Below are 6,554 nucleotides of genomic sequence, written 5' to 3'. Positions count from 1 at the left end.
CATCAGGCCTTAGCAGCTTTATGCTGATGGGGGTTACCAGCTGAGAATTAGGAGCCTTGAGGGTACCCCTAATTATCGTCCCCGACAGTAGCCCCCGAGCCTCGAAGGGATTGTTAGCACTCGCTTGGAGGCTTTTGTCGCACTTTTTTGCAAGGGGACCAGCCTTTCTCGGTTGCATTTTGTTCCGGTGGGTGCGCGCGAGCGCACCCGCCGGGTGTAGCCCCCGAGGCCTCGGAGGAGTGGTTTCACTCCTTCGAGGTCTTAATGCCTCGCGTAATGCTTCGGCTAGTCTGGTTGTTCCCTCATGCGAGCTGGCCGTAGCCCGGGTGTACGGTCGGGTCCCAAGTTCTCGGGCTGGTATGTTGACGCTGTCAACGGTTCGGCCGGAGCTAGGTTTGCGAGAGCAGCCCCCGAGCCTCTGCACAGGGCGAGAGGGCGATCAGGGACAGACTCGGCTTTTTTACATACGCCCCTGCGTCGCCTTTTCGCAAGGAGGAGGGGGGAAAGCGCCATGTTGCCCTCGATGGGTGCCGAACATGGTGTCTCCGGTGAGCTGCAAGCGGGTAATCCGAGTGGACGTCCGTGCCCCGTTCGTTAGGGGTCGGCTAGGGGCCCAGAGGCACGCCCAAAAGTACCTGCGGGTGATCTGCCGGACTCGGTCCCCTGGCGACGGGGTCCGAGGGCTCAATGCCTCCCTCCGATGGGATTCCGTTACAAGATCGCTCCCGCTGGTCTCGGAAATGTCCTAGGGTACCTCGGGAGCGCAGCCCGAGCCTTGGTTATGTATCGAACGTACCCCTGGTCATTCCTCGCTCGGCGTCTGAGGCGGCTGTGAACCCTTCGGGGGCCAGCCTTCGAACCCCTGATCAGTAATGGGCGTGGAGCCCGAGTAGCCTGAGGCGGCCGTGGAACCCTTCGGGGGGCCGGCCTTCGAACCTCTGACCAGTAGTGGGTGTAGGGCCCACGCGATCTGAGGCGGCTATCGAACCCTTCGGGGGGCCAGCCTTCGAACCTCTGATCAGTAGGGAGGCTCGGAGCCCTGTTCCTTCACGGGGAAGGATCCTTTTCGGGGTATCCCCCTTTCCCGGTCCCTGTTGCAAGAGAGAGAGAAAGAGGAAAAAAGGAAAATGATACGAAATCGAACGACGTGGCGTACCTTTTTGGTGCGGTTATTATGGCGAAGGCGAAGCGTCGCCCGCTTCTCCTGCCAGAGGCGCCGCCTGTCCCGCCGCGGAGTTAATGCGACGGGGCGAGTGGTTGGCGGGGCAGTCGTTGCGCGTGCGCGAGCCGTTCGAGGAATGGCTGTTTCGCTTCGCGTTTTTGAATCCCGCGTCCGGTCCGGGCGGAACGTTGGAACCGGTCTTGCCTTGGTCTTTATATACCTGGGAGAGGGCCTGTTGACGGTTCTTTGCTCCGCTTCCTGCCTCCCTCTTAGGTTTTCGCAACCCGAGAGACTTAGCCAGAGAAGAGGAAATCGCCCTTCCTGCCCCTTGCGCCGCCATCCCTTCCGCTCGGTGATGGCCGACTGGGTGACCATCATCCCGCCGTGCGATCCATGGCCTTTTTCCACGGTGACGGCGAGTGATCTGGAGGATCTGGTCGGCGAGGGTTTGCTTCGCCCTCTCACCGATGAGCAGCGACCGGAATGGATTCCTCCCGTGGGTGGAGCCGCTCCGTCCCCACCGCCGGGGTACATCGTGAGCTTCGTCTCCTTCCACGAGCGGGGATTCGGTGTGCCAGCGAGCCGCTTTATGCGGGCGATCCTGTACCACTATGGGGTGGAGTTGCACAACCTCACCTCCAACTCCATCTTGCAGGCCGCCATCTTCGTAGCGGTGTGCGAGGGGTACTTGGGGATCGCCCCCCCATTGGGATTTGTGGACCCATCTCTTTTTCGCGGAGCTTTTTGCCTCGCCGACGGGGGAGAGGAAAGTCCGCGTAGCGGTGCGGGCCGGCGGCTGCACCCTCCTGCTGAGGCAGTCGCGGGCGTCGCTGTATATTCCTGCCATCCTCGCGTCCTCGAACAAGGGGTGGCAGCGCCGGTGGTTCTACCTCCAGAATGACGGCGAGTTGCTCCCGCCGTTCTCCCAGCGAGTAGTCACCACTGCCGCCGACGCTTGGCGCCACGGGACCCCACACGAAAGGCAGAAGAACCTCGAACCCCTTCTCCAAGCCTTAAAGGCGTTGCGGGAGGGGGGACTCACCGCTGCGGGAGTGATTGCCGCCATCCACCGTCGGAGGGTGCTTCCCTTGGCGGAGCGACGACTGTCGCTTTGGGAGATGACCCCGGAGGCCGACTGGGAGGGCTCGCGGATGTCCGCTGATCCTCTTCCCTTCGACGGCCTCCAATGGCGGGTGTCCGTTGCGTTGGGGAAGCCGGACCCCCTCGCCTTCTCCCAGCTTTTGATGCGCCCCGACCGAGGGTGCGTGACTCAGGTGAGTGCCCGCTCCTTCCCTCTTCATACATCGGGTTGCTCCTGGTTCTCACGACCGGGGTTTTACCCCCTTTCTTCAGGAGGTGGGGTGGCACAAGCCTTCCCTGCCACGGGTCCCGCAGGACGCGGTGGACCGAGCAGCGCGGCGGGTCGCCGCGGAGGAGAAGAAGAAGAAGGACGCGGAGAAGGCCCGGGCCCGCGAGCGGAGGCGGGCTCGAGACGCCTTGGAAAAGCTCCGTCGCCGGCAGGAGAGGGAGGGGCTCCCGAGGGAGCCGTCGCCGGAAACGCCCGACGACGACGACGATGATGAAGGTGACGACGAGGAGGACGACATGGCCGCCCGCCTTGGCCTCAGCCCCGACTTGGGGTTTGGCCAGGAGTCGTCAAGCCAGCCCCCGAGCGGGCTGACGCCATCAGTCCTCGGAGTCGGGGCGTCGGGGTCCCGGCCCGAGGAGCGGGGGCAACCCGAGAGAGCGCCTGACCCCTCGGCTGGAGGAGCTGAGGTGACCCCGGGGGGCCACGCCAGGGCGTCTGCTCCCCGAGAACCGTCGCTCACGCCGGCAGCGCAGGGAGGCGACCCTCAGGTCATCGTGACAGCGCCTGGGCAATCTGCCCCCCGGGTGTCCAAAGCATGGGTAGTGCCGAAGTTGCCGGCGAAGCGGACCTCGGCTGCGGTTCCGAGGGCCGAGATCCAAGAGACTTCCCCCCAGGCACGGTGGATCATGGCCCGGAGCGGGTAAGTATCTCGGAAATGCCTTCGTCCTGGCTTTCCATTCATATGTCCCGGCCGTGATTTTTCCTTTTTCCTCAGCAAGCGAAGCCATGGCCTGACTGACCTGGCCCCCCGGAAGGCCCTTAAGACGACGCCGGCCTGTGCGGCCAGCGCCGCTCCGGGCCTTGCCGTTCAGCCGTCCCTCTCGCAAGGCGTTCCACCTCAGGGGGCTCAGGCGGCACCGGTCGCCGTGGAGCAGGTTCCCGAGGCTGGCTCTTCTGCCGAGGCAACCATTGTGACAGGGGAGGCGGCTGACGGTGGCGCGGTCCCGAGCCTACCGGTCGTGCCGGCCATGCCGGCGCCTGCCGTTACCGAAATTGTCGCCGCTCCAGTCGGAGAGCGACCGATTGCTGCCGACGTCGAGACGGCTGATGCGTCGGCGCTTGGTGCCTCGGAAGAGGGGGGCGTGGAGGCGCGATCCATCCCGCCGGGTGGCAGCCTCGTCGCTGTGTGGCAGAGCTCTGGGGGCCGGCGCCAGCTGCTCCGGTTCCGGACCCATGAGGCCTCGGACCCCGTTTTCGTTCTTGACGATGAACGGGAGGACCAGCCCTGGGATGAGCTCTGCGAGTGTGCTGAAGCAACGGTGGGGTCGCTCCGGTCGTCGCTGGAGGTTTTCTGCAGGGACATCCCCAAAATCCTCCAGGTAACGGTTTCAGGCATACCTTTCCTCTTCTGTGACCGAGGCGTTCTTCGTGACGCCCCGCTCCCTTCCCTCAGGATCTGACGGATCGGAGCGCCGCCAAGTCGTCGTTCATCCGTCGCGAGGTCGACGTATGGGGCTCGCTGCGATCCCTGAGGACCTCGCTCGCCGGGGCTACTGCGTGCCTCTCTCAGCAGGGTGCCGAGGTAGCAGACCTCCAGTTGCTCTGCACTGACCTGAGAGCCGAGGTGGCAGCGGCGCGCGCGGAGGCGGCCGCGGCACGCGCAGAAGCGCAACGGCAGCGGTCGGAGTTTGACCGGGTCGTTGAGGAGCGGGACCGATCTCGGGGCCGGGCTGCCGAGGCCGAAAGCCGGGCCGAAACCCTTGCGGCCGACCTAGCCGTAGCCCAGGTCGCGGTCTCGAAGCAGCGTGCCCGAGCCGGAGGTACGCCTTGGCCATCCTTGGTTCTCGTTCCTGTTTGTTTCCGCTGCTTGTGTTTGAGATCTTTCTTCTGGCTGTTCGCAGTGCTCGAGTCTGCCCTTGATGAGTCCGCCAAGGCGCTTGCCGAGGCTCTTGCCGGGGCGGCCGAGCAGAGGGAGGCCGACCACGCAGTCGTGTCCGAAGCCGTTTCGGACGTTTATCGGATCCTTGGCTCCGGCGACGTCCCCTCAGGAAGCTCCCCTCAAAGTCGCCTTCAAGCCTTGGGTGATCACGTGCGCGGCAGACTCCGCGAGGCGCTACACCACGGCGTTAGGCGGGCCTTCGCCGTGCTCGCTTCCCACTACGTTGTGGACCTGGAGCGGGTTAGTGAGGGGTATTGTCTTCCTGACGAAGACAAAGCTGCCCTGGCAGAAGTCCAGCGGCTCGACGCGGTCGCCGCGGGTCCGAGCGCAGTGCTGGCGACCACCTTTGAGGCGGAGATCCTTCCCCCTACGCCGTCGCCGGAAGCCGAGATGGACTTTACCGAAGGCGGGGACGGAGCTGAAGGCGCGGCTCCTTCCCAAGGCGACGCCTAACTCCGTTGGAACAGTTTCTGTTGGATGCGCGTGTGTCTTTCTGCGGCCGCTGAGGCCTGAACACTTTGCTTTCGTTGCATGAAGTTGTACTCCTCTTCCTTTTATTTTGCGTGTCCGGCTTTGCCTGTCAATAACAGGGTGGCTTCCCAAGTAGGGGTCATTTTTCGTGGCGGGTGATGAGTGAGGTGTTCCTAACCCGGAGGCATAGGAATTCCTCGGCTCAGTCGACCTTGCCACTTTCATGCACCCACGTTCGCTCCTTAGGGCCCTGCTTCCGACGCAGCCGGGAGAACGCAAAAGCCTTTTTGACCGAAAATTTTGGATGCGGAGAGGTGCGCCCAATCTTGACGTAGAGGGGTTCCCCCCTTTTTAGCCCCCGAGGGAGGGTCAAGCTCTGCCGAGGCGAGGCTGACCCTTCCTTGACGACTGAGGCTTGTGTGGGAGCGAGGTATACGAACGGCTTGAAAACATCTTGAGGGTAGAAGCGACGTAGCCGTCGGATGTTCCAGGCGTTGCCGTAGACCTCGCCTTGACCGCCGGCCAGCCTGTGGATCTCCTCGCCTATCGCTCTGCGCTTCTCCTCGTCGAATCGGCGCAGAGGCTGCTTGACGGGTTGGGCTCCGGCTCGAATGTCCAGCGAGTGCTCGGCGACATCCCTCGGTATGCCGGGCATGTTCGAGGGACTCCCCGCGAAGACATCGGCATTTGCGCAGAGAAAGTCGACGAGCACTACTTCCTATTTGGGGTCGAGCCCAGAGCCGACCCGGATCTGCTTGGATGTGTCGCCACTGGGGTCGAGGGGGACGGCCTTAACCGTCTCCACTGGCTCGAAGTTGCCGGCGTGACGCTTCACGTCTGGCACCTCTTTGGAGAGGCTTTCCAGGTCGGCGATGAGGGCCTCAGATTTGGCGAGGGCCTCGGCATACTCAACGCACTCCACGTCGCATTCGAACGCGTGCTTGTACGTGGGGCCGACGGTGATGACCCCGTTGGGGCCCGGCATCTTGAGCTTCAGGTAGGTGTAGTTGGGGACGGCCATGAACTTCGTGTAGCATGGCCTTCCCAGTACCGCGTGGTAGGTTCCTCGAAACCCGACCACCTCGAACGTCAGAGTCTCCCTTCGGAAGTTGGAGGGCGTTCCGAAGCAGACGGGAAGGTCGAGTCGTCCGAGGGGCTGGACGCGCTTCCCGGGAATAATCCCATGGAAGGGTGCAGCGCCTGCCCGGACGGAGGACAGATCAACACGCAGGAGCCCGAGGGTCTCGGCGTAGATGATGTTGAGGCTGCTGCCTCCGTCCATAAGGACCTTGGTGAGCCTGACGTCGCCGATGATGGGGTCGACGACGAGCGGGTATTTCCCCGGGCTCGACACGTGGTCGAGGTGGTCGGCTTGGTCGAAGGTGATGGGCTTGTCGGACCAGTCTAGGTAGACTGGCGCCGCCACCTTCACCGAGCAGACCTCCCGGCGCTCTTGCTTGCGATGCCGAGCCGAGGGATTCGCCGCATGCCCACCGTAGATCATGAAGCAGTCGCGGACCTCGGGGAACTCTCCCACTTGGTGATCTTCCTTCTTGTCGTCGTCGCGGGCCCTGCCACCCTCCGCGGGTGGCCCGGCCCTATGGAAGTGGCGCCGAAGCATGACGCACTCCTCAAGGGTGTGCTTGACGGGCCCCTGATGATAGGGGCACGGC

The sequence above is a fragment of the Zea mays genome, chromosome 9 (genome assembly GCF_902167145.1).
Source record: "Zea mays cultivar B73 chromosome 9, Zm-B73-REFERENCE-NAM-5.0, whole genome shotgun sequence".
NCBI classification, from domain to species: domain Eukaryota; kingdom Viridiplantae; phylum Streptophyta; class Magnoliopsida; order Poales; family Poaceae; genus Zea; species Zea mays.
Note: the sequence above shows the minus strand (reverse complement) of the source record.